We start from the raw sequence: 22,848 nt of genomic DNA, 5'->3' as shown, positions 1-22,848 counted from the left end.
GAAGCCAGACACAAAAGGCCACATATTATATGATTCCACTTATATTAAATGTCCAAAGAGGCCACTACATAGGGATTGAAAATGGTTGCCAAGGATAGGGGCAAAAGGAACTAGAGAGTGGATGCAAATGGGTTTGAGGTTTATTTTGGGGGTGATGGAGTATTCTAGAATTAGATAGTGGTAATGGCTGTGCAACCTTGTGAATATGCTGGAAAGTATGGACTCATACACTTTGAAAAGTAAATTTTATGGTATCTGAGTTGCATCAACAAAAAGAGGAAGAAAGTCTTAAAACCACATCATACTGTTCAAAAACAAACTTTCTAGGGGTGCCTGGGTAGCTCAGTCAGTTAAGCATTAGACTCTTGATTTTGCCTCAGGTCATGATGTCAGGGTCTTGAGCTCGAGCCCCATGTAGGGTTCCGTGTTGACAGTGTAGAGCCTGCTTGGGATTCTCTCTCTCCCTTTCTCTCTGACCCTACCTGCTTCTCTCTCTCTCTCTGTCTCTCTCTCTGTCTCTCTCTCTCTCTCTGTCTCTCTCTCTCTCTGTCTCTCTCTCTCTCTCAAAAATTAATAAACATTAAAAATACTTTCTAAATTGATGAGCTACCTAAAAACCAATTTTACATAGTTTTTCTCATCAAACATCTGAAATTCTCCATGGAAGTTCTCCAAGCAAGTTACAATATACAAATGACCAGCTCAAACCCTGAGAAATTCTCTCTGCTGTAAGTTAGGAAGACCTGAAGAATAAGAAAGCAATGTATGCTATAAGAGATGTAATTTTTAGTCATTGTTAATCAAATGTCAGCAAGAACTGTAAACAACCCAATAAGGCAACAAATATTTGAACATGAAATAGAAAGTAGGATTATGTTCATATGAAACAGTAAATGATTTCTTCCAGTCTTAGAATTCTTAGTTTACTCTTAAAACATTAAACTCTCTTAGAGTTTAGAAGTATTCATAGTTTCCTGTTAGAAGCATTAAATATGAAGTTTTCTTTTTTTAAAATTTTTATTTATTTTTGAGAGAGAGAGAGAGAGAGACAGTGCAAGTGGGGGAGGGGAGGAGAAAGAGGGAGACACAGAATCTGAATCTGAAGCAGGCTTCAGGTTCTGAGCTTTCAGTAAAGCCGGATGTGGGTCTTGAACCCATGAACTGCAAGATCAAGCCACACCCTTTGATGTCATACACCTCAAATTCCAGATGTTATTCTGATCTCCCAGAATTTATTTTTCCCCTCAATATTCCTAACCTAATGAACCGGATATTGGGAATTTAAGGTGGCCCAAGAAATAACACTCTTCCTTTCCACTTGAGTTTGAACCAATGAGTCAAAAGAAAAAAAAAAAGCTGTTCAAAAACAGTAAGGCAACTACAATAACACAATTATTAAAAACTTAAAGTTTAGCTGATAGCAGTCAAGAGCCCATGCTGCTCTCTTCAAGTTGGCAGGGAGATTCCAAAAGGAAGAGAGAAAAAGAAGCTAGGATTTCTTTCATACCACACTTCAGGTAACCTGAAGGGATGAAGCAAATGGGGGAAGAGAAGGATGGGGGGCATCCCTGTTGGATGCCCTTCTAGGGAGAAAACCTGAGCAATGGTGGATGTATGTTCCTTGCTGCACATTTAATGCGCCCAGCTCCATGTGCTTTCTAAATGCTGTTATGTTTAATCCCTACAACTGTATGAGGTAGGTAGTGCTAGAAGTTTCATTTTACAGATAACTGATGCCGAGAGTAAATTATTTGCAAGAGGTCACACACACCTGATCTCTGTGTCACCAAACTAGACTATACCCAGAGCAAGTGTTCTTAAGTAGTGTGCTCTATAGAGATACAATTAAAAAAAAAAAAACAAATTAAAATCCTCACAGAAGACAATAAATGACAGTACTTCCACTGCACAAAATTAAATCAGTGTTGAATAATAAAAACCAGAATGTAAAGGTCACGGAATGAATATGGAGAGAGCAAAGAAAATAGATATGAAAGCAGAGAGCAGACAGCTAACTGATGACTAGTAGGGGTTTCCAGAGAGGAAAGTGGAACAAATGATGGTGAAATTTAAAAAAACAAAAATAACAGAACATTTTCCTAAGATGTAACAATAGCAACAATGACAAAATTTGAAGTCTTCAGATAAAAAGGTTTGGCAATGTTTTGAAGCAAACAGGAATTATATCCAATAACATGTATTGAGCATCTAGTGTTTTGTGGCTGTATTATTTAGTACTTTGATAAAAGGGATAGCAAAATATAGTCCCTGTTCCTCAAAGGGATAAATGTCTATTGGAAAAAACACAATAAGGATAGTTCTTTAAAATATGGCAGATTCAACAATAGACACACTAATGATGCAGATTATTGTAGCATCAAAGCAAGGCAAGTGGTTAGTTGGTAGTGTCCATGGTTGGTCTATTGGAGCAGACTTCTAAGAGAATGTAAGACATAAAATTTTAATTATGTCCAAGCACTAGGTACAAGAGAATTGAGATGATATTTATTCAGGACAATATGGGCAAATAAAATAGAAAAAAAATGTAACATTTGTGTGGGAAAATGTACATAATTTCTTGTTTCTGCATCAAAGAAGTCCAGAGTATGGGTTGAAGAAGTTCAGGGCCAGGAAAGTGGGCAAGCGAGAGTTAGGAGGATGTTACGCACCATGTTACAGGGTGGGATAAGGCAACAAGACATTGTTGAAAGGTTTTCTGCAGGGTCAAAACATGTCATGCTACATCAAACACTTGCTGCTCCTCAGAGCACACACTGGGGGTAAAGGCAAAGTGACTAGTTGAGATGCTGTTACAAAAGTTCAGGTGAGGAAAAATAAGGACCTGGAAGATTGAGAAGAAGGTAGTTACAAGGTAGTTATAAGAAAACAGGATGAATGCCAGGGGTATTTAGGAAGGAAAATTGGTAGAATTGGGTAATTTGTTCAAAATTCTGATGGATCCAGTGATGGCTTCCATATTTGTGGCTTGAGTGGCTGGTGGGGATGACATATACTGAGTGGAGAAATAAAATGTCACTCATTAAATTTCTAATCCTCCCTAGGGGTAGCTACAAGTTATTGTTTTACTTTTGATTTTAGAAATTATAAAAATAGAGGTTCATCTCAGGTTTTTTAAAAATCTGAAACTAGTCACTAGGAGAATTACAAGTGTGCCTGTACCCCAAATCCCCAAAGAAGGCTTTTAAAAAATAACTAAAAATAGTCTATCTGGTGAATGACAGAGCTAGAAGAGAAAAGTAGTAAAACCAAACTAGAACACACCCACCTCGAAAACATGAAATAGGGTGACAGAAATAAACATAGAGTTCTGAAAATAAATATAAAACTTTATACCCTTCTATTAAAGAAAAAAGTCTCTCAAATTGGGTCAACAAAAACATGACTTCTGGGTATCATAGCAGCAGCCAGGTCATGCCTGACTTACCTTTCGTCCAATTTCAGTTAAAGATTCCAAAGTGTTCAACTCGAGATAAAATCTGGCAGCAACACAGCTGATTGATGAAGTGAGAGGCCTACATTCAGATGCCAATACTATGCCTGCTAGTGGGACATTTGATGAGAGATCCCAGAAACACAAGCCTGAACTGGGCACGCCATTCATTCTGGACCAGAAATTGGCTGCCAAAGTCACCAACCAAACAACATGTGCCAAGTTGAACGTATCAGGAACCTTGACTATCCATGCATTTCCCACATCCCTATTCTGGGCACTGGTCAATGTTCTCCATCTCAGTCAATGGCACAATATCCAGCTGTTTAATCAGTTCTTGACACCTTCCCTTTCCTCACACTTCCTTCCCGCCTTTGCAGTCTGTCACCAGACCTAATGATTTTACTCCTGAAACATCTCTCAAGTTTGACTGCTTCTTTCTGTCTCCAGTGCCATTACCTGAGACTGGGCTCACCCTGTAACTTCCTAGGCAGTTCCCTAATATCCACTCTCCATGTCTTTCTCTTCCATCTACATATTTTCACTGAATGCCAGGATTATGTTACATGTGCCTGTCAGTCTTTTTGACACAAGAGCTGCCGAAGGGAACAAGAGGAAATCCCTGGTATGATGGAGCCTACCTTTTAGCCAGGGAGATTGACAAACAGCACATGATTACATAACTTACTATAGGTAGTGATATGCTCTGAGGAAAACTAAGCAGGATAAGGGCAGGCACTAATGTCAGTGCCATTTTAGATAGGACAGCTGGGGTAAATCTCTGAGGAAGTGACATTTGAACAGAATGACCCGATGGCCCTATTTAGAAATAGAACTGATCTTCTCAGGGGGAAGACTCCCAGGTGTTAGTCTTTAGTAAGAACCAAGACCCTAAGGGGGAGTAAGCCTGCTGTGTGGAGGAGTGAGCAGCAAAATCACCGATTTAGACAGAACTGAGTGAACAAGGGTGAGCAAGGCAGGGACTCGCTCAATCATGCAGGTCATGTATGGAATATGGATTTGGATTTTTCCTTTTCTTTTTCTGAGTGATGTGAAGCATTGGGGTTCAGGAGCGAATGGTCAAGAAAGAATTCTTGAGATGTATTCAGTGCCAAAAGGTGGTATATTAAAGCATGGGGACAGGACCCATGGGCAGAAAGAGCTGCACTGGGGTTGTAAGGAGTGACTCCTCATATACTTCCAAGTTGGAGGGAGTTAAGGATAGCATAAGTTTCTAAGGAATTTGGAAGCAAGGTTTCCAGGGCCTTTGGGGGCTAGCTGTTGTTAGAATGAGGTAATTTACTACAAAACTACTGCCCAGTAAACCCTTAGTCCTGAGACCCTTCCAGGTGTATATCAGTGGGCCATATGCTTGCAGGATGATTACTAACATATATCTTAGAGGTAGAGATAAAGGAAGTTTCCAAAGGGATTTTTATTTTTTTTAATGTTTATTTATTTATTTTTGAGAGAGAGAGAGAGAGAGCAAGGGAGGGGCAGAGAGAGAGGGGGAGACAGAGAATCCCAAGCAGACAATCCCATTGTCAGCACAAGCTGGACATGACGCTTGACCCTACACAGGTCTCAAGCCTATGAACTGTGAGATCATGACCCAAAGGGATTTTCATATATTAAAGAAGACTTACAGAATCCTAGACATTGGGCTAATGTCAAGCTAAGGTTGCCTTTAGCCTCTAGCAAAGTATTAACATTGAGATAGCTGAGTTCCTGGAGGAAGGTCACCCTCCTTGTCCCATTGTCCCAAGTACTTTTCAATGAGCTGTAAGTTGTAAGGAAGTGTGTTTGTTTGTTTGTTTGTTTGTTTGTTTGTTTTTCTTACATCTATTTTACCTTTGTTCTCCACATCACTGAGTGTATGTACTTTTGACCAGGGAGTAAATTATATGATTTATATTTTAAACATTTAAATTTTCAAAGATAACACTGGGATCCTTTGTGAAGAAGACTGTGGTGGGAAAGGTGGGAGGGGAGAGATTGTTATGGCTGAAATCTTCCAGAGACATTGGAGGGTGGATGGGAAGGGGTGCAGTGGGAGTTTGAGAATCAACTCACGAGAGCCAAGGAATCTGAATTGGATGTAGAATGTGAAAGAAAGAGTATTCATGATTGAATGAATGAAAATCAATACTGAATTGGTTGAGCCCTTTATTAACTTTAAAACTTAGGAAAGAAGAATTTTGCTGTAGAAGTGGAAAGAATTAATGCTGTTTTGAAGGTTTTTTTTTTTTTGAGACTAGAAGGGTACTAACATTATAATCTGTACATGTCAACTTTCATAGAAAAAGCCTTTTAAAATGTCTTAATCCACGTCTGTGCTTTATTCAGTGGAGTGTAATGAAAAAATTGGGTATTTCTTTTCTGCCTGGTGCTCCTGTGGGTTATAATAATCCTTATTCTGAGTATCAGGACTCTGACATAACATAGGAAAGATGAAGATGAAGGAGAATCTATATACATAGAGCAGACCATAGCACTTGGCCCAGATATTTCCAAATACAGTAATCTGTGTAATGAACACTATGGTTGATATGGGTGAGTTTTGTAGAATTTTGAGTGATTTTTTTCTGCTTTTTTTTTTTTTTACTATTTTGTATTTTCTTAATGTTCTAAGTAGTACAATAACTTTGTTGTTTTTATTCAAAAATAATATGTGAATTTATTTTCACTGTTTGAGATCTCGACACTCCTTAAATATTCAGAATCAAGAAATGAAAGTACTCCCTAAGACTTCCCAAAAGATACCCATGTATATTTCACGATACATTGTCCTGGGTTTTTGTCTATGCCTTTAAATGTGTCTATTAGGGGCACTGGGTGGCTCAGTCAGTTAAGCATCTGACTCTTGGTTTCAGTTCAAATCATGATCTTGTGGTTTGTGGGATCAAGGCTGGCATCCGGTACTGTGCTAGCTCTGCTCTGGTGGCAAGGAACCTGCTTGGAGTTCTCTCTCTCTCTCTCTCTCTCTGCCCCTCCCCTGCTTTCTCTCTCTCTCAAAATAAATAAACTTAAAAAATACAAAAAATTAAAGAAATAAATGTGTCTGTCATATCCTCACCTTAAGTCTTTCTACATATCTGTATATCTTTCTACACACATGTACAAATGCACATTTTTAAAAGCAAGTGAGCTCATATGTTAGAGTCTCTTATGTTTTGTCCCCGTCCCTGTTTTTATATTATTTTTGTTTCCCTTCCATTATGTTCAAAAAAAAAAAAAGTAAGTGAGCTCATGTATATGTTATTATATAACTTGCAGTTTTCACTTAATAATATGTCTTAGATTTACTTCCCTATTGGAACATATAGTTCTACTCCATTATTAATTAAACAAAAATGAAAATAAGCAAAATGGAACAAAACTGCCTCCTAACCCAGAAAATGGGTGAAATGTCACTTATGTAACTATTTCTCTTAAAGTTATTTTGTTTCCTATTATTTGTTAAGACAAGCCATGTTGCAAAAAACATTAACAGTCTAATGTTTATACATATGTGAGTAATGGTTTAGGTTAGTCTACTAGAAACAGTATTGTTAGGTCAAAAAGTGTGCACATTTCAAATCATTATAGATGCTGAGAAGATGCTCTTCAAAAAGATTTACCCATGGAAAGTCCCTTCAACAGTACAGGAGCATATTTCTTTCTCCATAGCTGTGTCATTACCATAAGTTTTTTATGTTTTGTTTTCTTTGGAGGGGGTATGAAGAAAAGTGTGGGAGGGGGATGAATTTAGATTTCCAGAAGCCCCATCACTGTCTCTAAATTTGTTCTTTAATATGGACAGATTTTTCTTCCTTGTTATGTAAAGTACTTTGCAAATGCAGTTTTCAAGGTCTCCCTTACAAATGGGATTGCTGCTTAGATTGCCTTTTCAATCTAATAGCTATTTAAACAACTGTGTAAAACTTTTCAAGCTAACAGATTCTATAGATAGTCTAATTCGTGTTTAATTTCTATTTTTGTTGTTTTGCAGTTAGAGAATATGGTTGTATTTTATTGAACTCTTTTTTAGAACCATCGTATATGGTTATATGTTTCATGTGCATTTGAAGGAATGTTTATTTTCTTTCATTTATAGGGTATGGTGGCTTATTTCACATGGTAGGACTTTTTATTTGCAAGACTATTATTTTATTTAATCCTTGATATCCATATTTACTTTTACTTATCTATTTGTTTTATCAATTCAGAAAGATGACATTAAATTCTCCTATAGCAGTTATGGATTTTTCAATTTTTTCTTGTATTTTTTATGAGATTTGTTTTAAATATTTCAAAGCAATGTAGTCAGGTGAAAAATATTTTAAAATATTATAGCCTTTGGGTGGATCGATTTGTATGTGTCACTTGGTCTAGTTTACAGCCTTTGTTACTCATTTAGTCTTATGTTAACTCTGTAACATCATCTTTTCCCCTCCTCATCCTTTGCTTGGCCTATCTTTCTCTAAACCATTATTTTCAGACATTGAGTTGTCTACATATGATCTACTTAAAATTTGTGTTTGGTCTTTGGGGCACGTGGATGGTTCAGTCTGTTAAGTGTCTGACCCTTGATTTTGGCTCAGGTCATGATATGATAGGGAAAAGATGGATAAAATAGGCAGAGAGAAAAAGGTTAGGACTTGAGGTCCCTGAGTGAGGAAAAAAAAACACCCCACATATTTTAGAAGGATGCTGGGAGCTTCTGACCACAGGAAACATCCTAGGGTGCAAGGTCCCTCTTAAGTATGTAACAGATGCCCTCAGGTTACCCTCAGCTATTTGACAATCAAAATACCTAACTAAAAAAAGTAAAATTTATGTTACAGGAGCTACAGTATGACCATAGTCCAACTCCTCACACAATGGAGTTGAGACAATCAGATATGGACAATCAAGCACCTAGAGTTATATAGCCAGTAAGAGTAGAACCTGAGAAGGGAGGAGGGGGAAGGGAAAGGGAGGGTGACCAGAAGCTTATAAAAAGAGGACCCTTGCCTATTGTTGCTACATTCACTTTCAAGTGCCCCCTCTCTGCAAGAGAGCATTCATACTATTCTTACTTTCTAATCTTACACGCTAATAAATAATATTACACTCTAATATAATACACTCTGAGATAATAAATAATCCTACACTCTAATTAAACTGCTGCTCACAGTTCCTGAGATTGTGCCCCGCATCAGGCTCTGTGCTGGCAGCATAGAACCTACTTGGAATTCTTTCTCTCCCTCTCTCTCTGCCCTTCCCTTCTCTCTGTCTCTGTCTCTCTCTCTCAAAATAAATAAACATAAAAAAAAAGTTTGCATTTGGCCTTTGAATCAAAAGATTTATATCTTTTTTCCAGTTATTTTTTGATGTTTTCTTATGTTCTGCCCTGTTCTAACTGGAATTTCTGGACCTGTTCTCTACATCTATTAATTTTGTTGCCAGACTTTCCATCTGTTTTCCCTTTTACACAGAACTAGAGAATCTAGGAGAACACCTTGACAGTATCTTTCCTGTCATTAATTGTCTTCATATCTGTGTACATTCTGCTTCTCAGTCTGGGCTCTGTGACTCTGACTATGGCAACCATACACAGTATACTCTTGACAGGAGTCCATTTAAGTGTCAAGACTTCTCAAAACTCAGCCAATGTAAATTGCTCTTAATTTGAATTTTGTGTACTTTAACAGCAGAAAATTACCATAAAAGTCCTAGTTTTATAGTTGTTGTGTGTTGTATTATGTGCTTGACTAAGAATAGTGGAAGTTTTGCAATCTTTAGCAGTGATCACTTCATGCCAGGTGACTGTTATAATAACACATTTGAAATTATTTCATTTATATTATGTCCATTGACTGTCCTTTGAAAATTGATCTGAACTTTAAAGACTGGTTTCCTTAATCTTTGGTCCAAATACTGTTTATGAGCATTTTTTATGCGTACAGTTCCTATTAGTATGTGAGAGAGTTTATGGGAATAACTAGTAAACAAATTATGCAGTAAAACTACAGAGAAACACAATGTTATATTGTAAAACAATAATTAATATGAACTATGAAGTAATTATTTCCACTTTAATGGGATTTGACGTGTTTTAGTATAAAAGTGTGTCAGCCTCAAAGGTCAGGAATGCATAGTTTTTTAACTGTTGAAACAAAATCAATTTCTTAATTTTTTGTAAATACAGTAATTGCTCTCATAAGGTGGGAAAGACATCTTCTCTTCTATTAATTTCTTTGGGAATCATAACTTCTAGTGAAGTTGGGTAGTACTGCTCATCATGTACTTGGAAATATTGGATGTTTTCTTACCTTTGCTTGTATGATTGAATAGGCGATGACATTGTTCACCCTGGTCTGCCTACAGTCATTCCATGGAAAGAAAGGACTTGCCAGAGGTGGAAGATAGTATTGCCCAGCTGCTGGGTGTGCTGACATCTCTCTGGGGATTAGGAGCTACCAGGGGCAATGCCCTTCTCCTGCAGCACCATTCTTCTTTATCCTGGTGAGGATGAAAATCCATCTTTGTTCCTCTGCTGCTGCTGTTCCAGAAAGGACCATTGTGTTAGCTTTTCTGTAGAGTTTTCCCAACCATCACCTGTTCAAGGCCCAACTCTTCCTCCCCCTCCTTGATTCTGGTAACTCTGGGCTTAACGTTCCCCAGAACTGCCCCTAGGTCTGCAGAAGTCTTCATCTGTGTGTTTGGGCTGTGTTCTTGGCTTGCTTTTACATAGATCCAGTTCTACTTATCATCTGTGTCTTAGGAAGTTCTGAAATCTTCCAGTTTGTTAATTGCAGTGATATAGTCCTTTATTTTCGAGATGCATTTACCCCCTTTTTGTGTGCTTTGTGTTGTGGTTGGGGTAGGAGTCAGTTAAATGCTTACAGGTTACCTAAGCCAATCTCTTCCACATGAATGTATTCTATAATTAGCAAAAGTAGCCTTCTCAAAAGATGGTTATAATAAAAATAATCACAATTACCATTCTCTCCTTCAAAAAAGAGTTGAGAAAAATCTAACTTAGCCACTGCCTGCTTTCAGGGAGGAAACTGGCTCACTGTGTAGAGCTGTAGAATATTTGATACTCATGATGAAGATTAAAGAATGCTTTTTATTAATAGCTGATTAATGGCTGCCCTGCCATTGTCCTCCTGAGCAAGTGGAGAACCATGAGAAACTAACATGAGTGAATGTGAATAGGGAAAGGATGCTTAGAGGTGACAGATTTTATTTTTAGGCTTTGTGTATGTTTCCTAGCACCACAAATTATAGCCACTATGAGATTAGCTACAAAGGACTCGCTGCACCTACTTTTCCTAGTTGGCACTTTGAACTAAGGTGGCATCAGGTGGAGCTGGCCATGGTTGTGGTGCTGATTGTGCAACAGGCCCTCCTGATAGCATCAACAGCAGCTCAGAAGCCCGGGGATTCTTTCTTCTTTAAAATGTGCCTCATGTCAAGGAAAACTCAATGCTCGCTATTCTCCATCCTGCAGGCTGCTTTTCTGGTAGGCAGAACTTCCATGAGAAATGTTTTATTTTGCTCTTTCAGCATGTGTATTTTTGTCAACCTCAATTAACCAGAATTCAAGGCAACAGATGTTTGAGTTCAGTGGTTTGAGTTTTGTTTTTCGCTACATTTCTATCCTTAAGAGAAGAAAAAGTCTTGGCAAAAGTCCATCATTTAGTTTAACAAAATACAACACAACAGCACGTGTTCACACACACACACCACATATTGAAACAATTGATGGAGTATGTAACTTAAATTTCTATGAAATCTTACGGTTTTAGTGCCTTGATCAGGGAGAAATGACACTCAAAATGGTGCCTTTTAAGAATATGCAATGTAGCCAACTAATCAAAAGAGAAATCCTAAATATTGTTCATTAGAATCTCCTTAGCCAGCAGGGATGTGAATAAAGAGAGTTGTCACTATGAGAAGTTTTGTCTGGCAGGAGCTCTGGTCTTAGATACATTGCCATGGGCAACTTGTTATCTGACAGGAAGTCAGCCAGGGGGATAAATACCCTGAAAAATATCTCTTCTCTGCTCTTCAGTTTCCTGTTGGTGTTTCACAATATCAGCCAACCAGAATCTAGAGGGCAAGAGGTCCTGGTGTTCCAGGTCAGAGAAGTCACCCTTCAGGACCTAGAGCAGAGTGGGGAAGGGTGGAGAGAGTATGATGTGCAAGTAGAGGGTATCTATGGGAGGGAATGACAATTTCTTGTTAGCAGGTGGGGGAGAGACAGTGAAGTATCCCCCAAACTGAAAAGTCACTTTGAGACTAGAAAATGAAGCAAGCCACTCCATACAATCTACACAGACACTTATCCAGGATAAACTTACTGACAGAGGATCGGGTAGAAGATGATCCATGGCAGCTATATAGTTATTCTCCACTAAATCCAGACCTTAGTCCACAGATTTTATAGAGCAAGGAGACATGCAGAAGAGCATTAGTGGGATCAAAGGGTCTGCACACACCTCACGGGGCTTGCATGCACCTAATCTATGCAGTTAATCTGTAATTTGATTTTATGGTACCTACCTCCTGCATCAGGAAGGGGAAAGACTTTGTTATCTTTAACAGATTCATGGGAGACCACAACAAGCATCCTTACATCCCAGCCCTTGCCAGCATTTCAAAGGTATGTATGTTAATCTCCACTGGCCCCAGAACACATCGCCCCAATATAGGTCACTGAGCAAACATGAACACAATGGAGGGTCAGAGATGGAGTCAGTATTGTCAACATTCCTACATCTTTTTTCACTAATACTGGGATATCATTCCTTACAGCATTGCTGAGTTGTGGGGTTGCTGGTGCCTGTCAGTTCTAGTAATGGCACTTCTTGCCTGGAGATGGATGACCCCACCTTCTGGTGTTTCTCTGAACTTAGTTTGTTGGATACTTTGATTCTCAGCTCTGGCCTAGAAGCACAGCAAACTTCTCAGGTTCCAAACCATGTGATGAGACCTATTTTCTAGTATGAAAATAAAGTTTCTGAGTGGTTAGTAAATTCAAGCCAGGTAACAGCTAATATATGGTAGTGAAGCTGGAATTAAAACTGAGTTCTCTTTGGCTACCATGTATTTTCCTTCTCAACAGTCTTAACAGTCTATCTTTCCACTTTGTCCACTAAGCCAGGGTTTTACCTTCTTCTTAGAGTCAATCCCTTAAAATTTCTCGGTGAAGTATTCTGTTGCTTTTCTGTCCCGCCCATCTGTTTTATTTTACTCTTTCTTTAGCATCCTGAGTTCTTTTGACCACTTGAACTCAAGAGCCAAGTGATAGAGCCCAACGTAAAATCATAAAACCATCTTTCTTCTCTGGAAACAGATCATGTAACCAAACTTGCTCTATTCTACAACAATGCTTTCTATTCCCATCTGGACACACAGTGCAATTTTAAATGTTTCCCCCAATGCACACACATTTCTATGTAGATTTTTCTTTTTGCATCCTCCAGAGCAAAACCTTTACTGATTTTTCTTAGGTAATCAACATAATTTATGTTCTTCTCCCTCACAATAGATAGCTTTGCTTCCTATCACACTGAGAAAATAATGATCATCGGACATGAAATTTCTTAACTACTTTCATTCTACCTAAAAGCCATCAATATTCTCATCTGTCCTTGTCTCCTTTCCTATGGATTCCATTCAATGAAATCCAATAGACCTTTATTTGAGTACGTACTGTGAACCATCAATATGCTGAGTGTTTAGGATATAAAGATTAACTACACACAAAATGGCAGTGAACTGTTTGCAGTTGTGCATAGCCTGATTTGTATGGGATAGAGGAAGAGGGGAGACAAATACAGACAGATACAGACATCAGGTGAAGTAAAACACAGTATACTGAATGCTTTAATAGGCACGTGGGAAGGTATTGTTGATCACAGGTGAAAAGCAACTACTCTCATCTCAGGGTGCCCAGGAATGCTTCCCAGAGGAGGTGATGCTTCCTCTGTCACCTGATAGCTTCATCAACTTGTTCCAATTCCTTCCCTACTTCTGTCACAGAAATCATTCTTTCCACTTCATTTGGAAATTGTAAAACTTCTCCAATTCCTGTTAAATAAGATCAAAATTCTTTGACATGCTTCTAAGGGTGCTTGTGATCTTGCTGCCCTCTTGCTTTCCCCTTTCTCCTCACCATTTCCTTCTGGCACTCTGGACTCTCTCCACACTGCAGCCTTCCTAACACACAGCCTCCCTAATATCCTTACTTGTCCTCCAGTGGTATTCTTTGCATAGAATCCCTTCTTCCCAATTTCTCTACTTGTCCAAATGTTGTTCTTTTCCTAGAGCTAACTAAAATAGCCCTGAGGAGATTTATCTGATTTCTCACCTCCACACAGTTTATTCTCCCCCTTTCCATGGTCTTATCGTATTTTATTTACCTGTCTATTATAATACCTGTTGATGAAAAAAAAGATTGTTTACATGTTTTTCTCCTTAATTTCAGTGCAGGGTCCATAAGTCATGCATCTCTGCACATTGTCTGTACATTGTGAGTGCTCAGTAAACATTTATATGACTAACAGTGGAATACATGCACACACACACACATGCACGCATTTTGAAGTAAAGACCTGACTCCATTATTGGCTGAATGATAAATGATGAAGAATGATAAATCTTTTGACTCTCAACTTTCTAACCCTTAAGTGGGAAATATCATGCCCTGCCAACTTTACATAACTATTGTGGAAAAATCTAGGTGAGATTGTTTTAAAAAATGGCAATGCAAAAATAAATCAACATTCTTATAAAAGGTGATGTCTGTAGCAGGAAAGAAAACTTCGTAATTCCACAAATAAAGCTTTATTAATTGTATGTAACATTATCCCTTTTTACTTAATCAATAGCTACATGGAAATGTTGCAGTTGCCAAAACAAACACAAACAAGCCCACATACAACAGGAGAATCCCAAACACATTTACTCATGAATAATGTTGCTTTGAATAAGATCATGGCATTTTGGTGAGTGACAATGAAAAGGCCTTAGAAATGAAAGGATAGCATAACTCTCAATCTTTCTTTCACTCACTTCTCAAACATAAAGCAGGACAATTGTGTCTCATGCATTAGATAAGACATTTGAAAAACAAATGGTTTGCCAGCTGGAAAGCAAACTTTTTTTTTTATCAGCCAAATGTATGAGTTATGATAAACACATGAATATATGTGCATGTAGAATGCATTTTATGTGCAGCACACCTACCTACACCTACACAAACCAATATGTACACAAATGCCCAGTGTCATTAATTTGCTGAATATGCATAGAAATGTTATTAGGATCAAGGGCTTTGGAGACAGACCCACCTGACATCTTGAGTAGCCCTTCTGAGTCATATAACTTTTCTGGGAACTAGTTTCCTCATTCAAGAAATGGATAGAGTATGATTTGATGAGTTTGTTGTGAGGGTCAGAGAGGAATAATAAGAAGTTCACTTGGTATCTGAATGTTACTAGAGATTATTTGACGTGCTCTGTATCAAAGCTAACCTAAAAACTTCACTTATAAGACTCAGGCATAGGCAGCTGGCACTGCCCAGTCCTTTTGTCCATAGAGCCAGAATTACAACCAATTCATGGCCTGTGTAACTTAAATATGAATTTCCCTATTGTTCATTGCTGTGTTTTCAGTATAAATCCCATTTGCAGAAATTTGTCAGAAACCCAATTCACATCTTGTCTAACTCAATGGGGAAATCTGGGATGAACAAAGTGTAGGCTTTTTTTTTTCCAATATATGAAATTTATTGTCAAATTGGTTTCCATACAACACCCAGTGCTCATCCCAAAAGGTGCCCTCCTCAATACCCATCACCCACCCTCCCCTCCCTCCCACCCCCCATCAACCCTCAGTTTGTTCTCAGTTTTTAAGAGTCTCTTATGCTTTGGCTCTCTCCCACTCTAACCTCTTTTTTTTTTTCTTCCCCTCCCCCATGGGTTTCTGTTAAGTTTCTCAGGATCCACATAAGAGTGGAAACATATGGTATCTGTCTTTCTCTGTATGGCTTATTTCACTTAGCATCACACTCTCCAGTTCCATCCATGTTGCTACAAAGGGCCATATTTCATTCTTTCTCATTGCCACGTAGTACTCCATTGTGTATATAAACCACAATTTCTTTATCCATTCATCAGTTGATGGACATTTAGGCTGTTTCCATAATTTGGCTATTGTTGAGAGTGCTGCTATAAACAGTGGGGTACAAGTGCCCCTATGCATCAGTACTCCTGTATCCCTTGGGTAAATTCCTAGCAGTGCTATTGCTGGGTCATAGGGTAGGTCTATTTTTAATTTTTTGAGGAACCTCCACACTGTTTTCCAGAGTGGCTGCACCAGTTTGCATTCCCACCAACAGTGCAAGAGGGTTCCCGTTTCTCCACATCCTCTCCAGCATCTATAGTCTCCTGATTTGTTCATTTAGGCCACTCTGACTGGAGTGAGGTGATATCTGAGTGTGGTTTTGATTTGTATTTCCCTGATGAGGAGCGACGTTGAGCATCTTTTCATGTGCCTGTTGGCCATCTGGATGTCTTCTTTAGAGAAGTGTCTATTCATGTTTTCTGCCCATTTCTTCACTGGGTTATTTGTTTTTTGGGTGTGGAGTTTGGTGAGCTCTTTATAGATTTTGGATACTAGCCCTTTGTCCGATATGTCATTTGCAAATATCTTTTCCCATTCCGTTGGTTGCCTTTTAGTTTTGTTGGTTGTTTCCTTTGCTGTGCAGAAGCTTTTTATCTTCATAAGGTCCCAGTAATTCATTTTTGCTTTTAATTCCCTTGCCTTTGGGGATGTCAAAGTGTAGGCTTTACCCCGTTTCAGTTCTGCACACAGCTCCGTGTGAGGTGTTTGGTATGTGGCCCTGCTCCCCAAGGCTTCCTTGGGGGAAATGCCTCCTGCCTCTTCCAGAACTCTAGCAGTGTCATGCAGAAGGAGGATTTGAGTGGATTTGAAACTCTTACTCAGTGTGCTTTGTTATTCTCCGGGTGTCCCATGCTTCTCTATATGCTGAGCTTAACTTGCTGTGACTGAAGTTGATGGAAACCAAAGAGCAGTGGCAATTTACATCTTGTAAACCATGGAGCACTGGAAACCACCCCCCCACCACCACCACCCCATGGCACAGCTGGAGAGACCTGCATTATTTAGTGCTGCTCCCCTCCCCCTCATTGCCTCTGAAGTCTTAAAGCACACAATGCAGCTGTCTCTCAGACTTGCACCTGATTATGCACTGCCCGATTTTATTCTCTAATTGTAGCATGAGAGTCACCCTTTTCTCCCTGCAGACTATAAACCTCCCCCGGACAGGCCCTGGGTCTGACATTTCTTTCACTGCCTCCTGACAGCACTAAGCTTGGTGCCATCAGCAACTAGATTGACATTCACCTGTTTAATCAGCCAGAGTCAATATGTAATAAGGACATAAGTAAAAAAAAAAAGTTTATATGTGCTAGTTGCAAGAACTCTTCTACTATTTTTTCCAGAAGAAATGGTGCCATCTTTAATTAGATCTCTCTCCTACCATTAGGTAGTGTTCCCTCAAAAGCAGATGCTGAAGCAATGCCTTGGGTGCAGGTAGTTTATTTAGGAGGTGATCTTAGGAAATAAACGTGAGGGAGGGGCAAAGGTGCCAGGGAAAGGTAACACTGCAATGAAAGGTGCGTTAGTGAGGAAATTACCACTGGACTTCATCTCTCAGGGGATCCCTTGAGGAGTCCTATAGAATACAATTCAGTATTGTCTCACCAAGGGGCAGGGAGACTGAGGTGCACATCTATTGTATGTATTTTTTTAAGTTTTATTTACTTATTTTGAGACAGGCAGCAGGGGAGGGGCACAGAGAGAGAGAGAGAGAGAGAGAGAGAGAGAGAGAATCCTAAGCAGGCTCCACACTGTCAACACACAACCCGACAAGGGGCTCAAACTTACAAACTGTGAGATCATGACTTGAGCCGAAATCAAGAGTTGCATGCTTAACCGACAGAGCCACCCAGGTGTCCCTACATGCACATCTATTGATTTACATCCCTCACTGACTAAGGATTGCCTCTGGAGAGGTGAATTCCCTAGGAGTCCAGGAATGGGCAGAGGACCTGAATGTTGGGAATGGATGGCTCTTGAACACACTCTGGGCACCAGTGATAATTTCATTGACTTTGGGAGGCAGGGGAATACTCCCATATACATTTCTGTAAGGAGCTCCTGAGGATCAGGTACCAGGCCCCAACCAAGGGAGAAAAATCCAGAGAGCCTTTGACAGCCCTAGGCTTTGACCCTATTTGCACTACTTCTTACCATGTGATCTTAGACACAGGACTTGTCACGCTTAAGCTTCACTTTCCTTATCTGTAAAATTGTGATGATTATATTACAGGAATATATTGTCATTTCATGACATAGTGAATGGGAAGCACCTGTTGTGTGCCTGGTATGCAGTAGGTGCTCCAAAAATCACAGCTATCATCATAATCCTCCTCCTCATCATCATCACTTTTCAGCATTATGCCCTTAACAATATCTCAGAAAAAGTTTTGCTGTATCAACTAATTGAATCAAACTCTAGGTGGTTTTGTGCATGGTTAGGAGACATGGTAAAAGTTGCTGAGGGAGCAGCTAAAGCTCTCTGCAGTGGCAAAGCCAGTGGGTAGGGATTTCAGACCTCCATGTGATCCTTGTTTTCCTTCAGACCACTGTTGGAATTCCCCACCACACTGTCTAGAGGCTGAATCCCTATGAGGTTCTAAGATGGGCCCAAAGGAGAGGCCATTAAGTCATAAGAGACGGCCAAAGACCCATAAACTTAATATGATAATAATGAAAATATTTTCAGTGCTTATTCTCTACTAGGCACTAGCAGATGTAAGTACTTCATTTTTTTTTTTATGGGTTGGATGGTTTGGGCTTGCCCAGGATACCCCACTGCTGAGTGGGAGAGCCTGGAATTGAGCCAGTTCTAAATGTGTGCAGAAGCCTGGTACACTTTGCCACTACCCAAATGGTAAAATGGAAAGTAGACAAAACCCCTTGAAAGGCAGTAAAAGTTTGATAGGTATGCATGTCTTTTCTCCCAGAAAGTGATTCCTGTGCTGAAAGGCTGGACCCAAAGCCGCATGACATGTCCTAGGTACCTCTCCACTAGCCAGCTACATGACAGTGGGATGAAATGGTAGTTCAGAACATGAACTCTGGTACCAGATTACTGGGCTTGAAGGCTAGCTCTGTTTCTTATTAGCCATATGACCTGGAAAAGGTGTTTAACTTTTTTGCTTAGTTTCTTCCTCTGCCAAACAGTGATAATAGCTATTGAGCAAACACACGTGTACATATTGTTCATGATCTCAGAACAATGCCTGGTGCACATTAAGTAGGACGTATTGTTTCCCTTTTTCTGAATACAATGCATTCTCCATGAGATTAGGATGGCTTCACTCTTTTGCTCACTGCTATATTTGAAGAACTTAGAACAATGCCTGTTATATAGTGAGCATCCAAAAACTTTTGCTCAATGAGTAGGCATATCACTTTTAAGTCTCTGAGCCTCTGTAGTCCCATCTATAATATGGAAATAGTAGCACATGTGTTAAAGACTTTACCACTTTGTTACAGTGGCCAGATAAGCTGCTGACTGCTTGGAACCCCTTAGAAAAATCTCTGAGGCTAAAAAACAAATGAGAAGCTCTGTGACCTTTGCTTTCAGTTATTTTCAGTGGAAATCATGGCCTGGGACAGAAAGTGTTAATAAGAATGTCCTGAAGGTACAGATGGTGCTCATGAAGACAAAGTCTATTTTTCAATTTATAAAAATGATTAGCTGGGATCCCACTGAGTTCACTGCACGGGCCACTGCTAGTTTTAATTTGTGCCAATAGGATGGAGAGATGGACTTTAATGAGGATCTGTGTTTTCTAATCATGGGCAAAGTTAGAGGAAGTGGCAGAGGAGGGAGGGAGGGTGAAAAATAATTGGGAGATTCAGAAGATGGGGCTGCTTTTTTGGGACATATGGATGCTTTGCTGCCTTCCCTGCTAACAGTCTATCCTAGTAGTTCTCACCTAACTGAGGATGGGGGTTGGGGATGCCATCATTGCCCAGGGAAGAAAGAAGTAGAGGGATTCCATTTGTGCTTCCGTTTCCTTTTCTGCAAACTACAGAAATAGTTATATCTATGTCATAGGATTATTATAAATATTAAGCATGATAATACAAGTAAAGAGCTGAGAATAATATCTTGCATGTGTATTAAGTTCTCAATAAATTTCTTTATAAGTTTGTGACATTATTTTAGTTATAAATGACCATTCATCTGGAGAAGTGACACAGGATTCCTTAGCTTCCAGAAGTCACTTCTTTTAACACAGCAACCTCCATTTCTTGAATGTGACTTTCCAGTGGGGGAAGGAAGAGGGATATGTGCACTTTAGTAATAACCCCCTGAGTGATTCAGATATCATTCCCCACCTTTAGTATCAGTTGAGAACCATTCCATATTTATGGTGAAGATGTCTGTGACAAGTGCATTGTTGGTGGCAATAGCAAAACATTAATTCAAACCACCAAGGAGAATTTCCTGTAGAAATTATTTCACCTGAAGCAAGAGTCCAAAAATTTTTTCCCCTTATAGAATTTCTCTACGTACATCTTTGAGGTTCACACAGTGGCCCTGTGTACTGGAGCAGCTCATGTGTTCTCCCTTGTGAATTTCAGAAGTAAATATATGCAACCTGAAGACAGTGATGATCATTTTCCCAAGGGATTCAAAAATGACCAGATTTTGTTTTATCTGGCTAAAACTCAGACACAGGACCATGGCTGCCTTTGATTAGTCAGCTCATGCCAGAGTCTCAAGACCATTTTAGGAAAGGGGACAGAAATATTGCAAGAATTCTTGTGGGGCAAGTATATGTGTTTTGAGGAATGGGAAGAGTTCATAAATTTCCTGAAATTTTATGAAAAATTCATGTATATATATATTTCACTTAGGACAAAGACAGTAGACTCATGGAAGTCTGAGATCAAGATAGTTTAAGAACCAGTGACTAAAGGACTAGTGAGATGTGTTCCTAGACTTTATTTCAACAAGATTGGAAGGTGAGATTCTGATTCAGTATTGGAGAGACAGGCATACTAAACAAATAACAACATAATTCAAATAATTGCAAGAGTGTTTGCAAGGTCAGGGAAGGATGAAGGCATTTGAGTAGAATGAAAAAGGTTTGTTAGGGAACATTTTAAGTCACTCTACAGTCACTCTACAGATGAAACCATGGAGTGCGGTGGTTGTCTGCCTGCCTTTGACACAATCCCAAGAGGGAGAGAACAGCTTCCTATAGGCTGGTCCTCTCTGCCTTTGCTCAGGTGCTTATCCCAAGCCAATACAGGGAAATGTTTCTTCATCGGTCTCGCTCAGCATCTTTTACCCTTTAGGTTCTAAGTCTGCCTTGGAAGACACTTCAATTCATTTTCTCTGGGAGCAGGAGTGAAAAGAAAATATGAAACATTTCTCTGAGAACACATGCAGGAAACATATTGTTGTGAAAGCTAATAAGCTTTTGAAAAAGCAGTACTCTAATCAAGATTTCCATATACTGTGCATGGCCTAATTACAGCGGCAATAATACCCTGAACTTACAAAGAGTCTTTCAATATGTATCTCTGCAATTATTTCAATTATTCGCCATATATCCTCAGGAAAGGAAAAGACGGAGATGAAGAAGCTGAATTTTGCAGGGGCCAGTATAGCATATACTATTTTCATGGTCGGAGCTAGAATCTTCATCCTATTCCATCCTCAGTGTCTAAAGCCTGACTCATTAATCTCTACAAAAAATAAAAAAAGAAAGAAGAGAAAAAATCCATGATAATTCTAGGGATTATGTTAGCCTTGATTATTTTTTGTTGCTGACTAAAGGATTACAGGTATACAGTCCAGCTAATGCTTATCTTTCAATTATTTTCTGAATGAATGAATAAATTAAGGAATGATTCAATCAATGAATCATATAGACCTAGATCTTGACAGGCAAAGCCAATACAAATGTAGTGGTTCAGGAGTCCAGGCCAGACATGTCAGGTACAAACCAGTTGAAAAATGATTGATGTTCAAACTGGCTGACATGTGGGTGGTTTAGAAATGACTCCTTGGGAGAGAAGGAGCCTAAAGAAGACAGTTCCATGAGAAATGAGTGAGGAGTTGTTTAAAGCCATAAACAGAAAATATGAGAAATGAATATGAAAAAAAAGAAAGAAAATAGTCAAGTGCATAATAGTCACTTAATGAATGACATGAAGACTTAGAACACATATCTTTTCTTGAATGGCAGCAATGCACTTTTTCTTGTGTGTTTAAAGTATGGAGCTCCAGTGGCTTCCAGGACAGTTCTAGGCATCCTTGTTTAAATGAAATCTTTCCTTTAGTTTGTACTTGGCAGTATATGCAGAAATTTCTTTCATGCTTTCCATTTCAGCCATATTTATGAACTTCAGGTGACTTAGACTTTTCAGTGAAGCATGGTACATAGGAACACAGAGTCTTCAATTCCTCTTCTCAGCCAAAGCCCCTGCTTGCATGAAGAAATCTCTTGGTTTCATACTCCAAACCCTTTTTTTTTTTTTTTTTTTCAGAGACACCATTACATGAGAGTGGGTAGGTGGTGGTGGACACATCAGTTGGCCAAGCATGTATAATTCCCTAGGGCCTGCAGATACGATTAGAGAAAATTGTGAAATTGACAGGCCAAGGACTGGGAGGAAAGGAAGAAAAGTCAGGCAGGGAATTCAAATAGATAATTGGATTGAACACTATACTAGGTAGTAGAATCAAATCAGCAAGGGTAGAAAACATAGAGCGGTTGAAGTTTCAGGATTTACCCAAAGACAGAAGCAAGGATCAGATAACTGCATAAAAGAGGACTGAGTTCCTACATCCTTCATGATACATGTCAGTGTACATGGACTTGAAGGTGCACGCCAACAGCCAAAACACAGGATATGCTTCAGTGAGATAAAATTGCTCCTGATTTGATAAGAGCCAGACATATAGTCTCTCTATAGAGTCTAACACACACCTTAACAAATTACAGGTAACAGGGTGGAGACTACAAAGTGTCAGGGAGACCAGTTACGACCAGAAATGACTGTCTTCACATGTGCACCTGTTCTCTATGCCATTCCAGTATAACTGTTATTTTTCCTCTGGCAAATCACCCCACAAATGTCTATTTTTCACACAGAGTATGCATATCGTAGTCATATCCCTAAGTTCTCAATCTGTGAAGTTTTCTTTTCAATTTAAACCAAAAATAATGTATCCTTTCATACTAGCTATCTGGAATAAAGTAAAAAGACAAATGAAGACTATGCTACAGATGAAAAATTACCAG

This window comes from Panthera uncia (assembly GCF_023721935.1).
Source record: "Panthera uncia isolate 11264 chromosome A3 unlocalized genomic scaffold, Puncia_PCG_1.0 HiC_scaffold_12, whole genome shotgun sequence".
NCBI classification, from domain to species: Eukaryota; Metazoa; Chordata; class Mammalia; order Carnivora; family Felidae; genus Panthera; species Panthera uncia.
The sequence above is the reverse complement of the archived record's forward strand: the minus strand, read 5'-3'. Positions refer to the sequence as shown.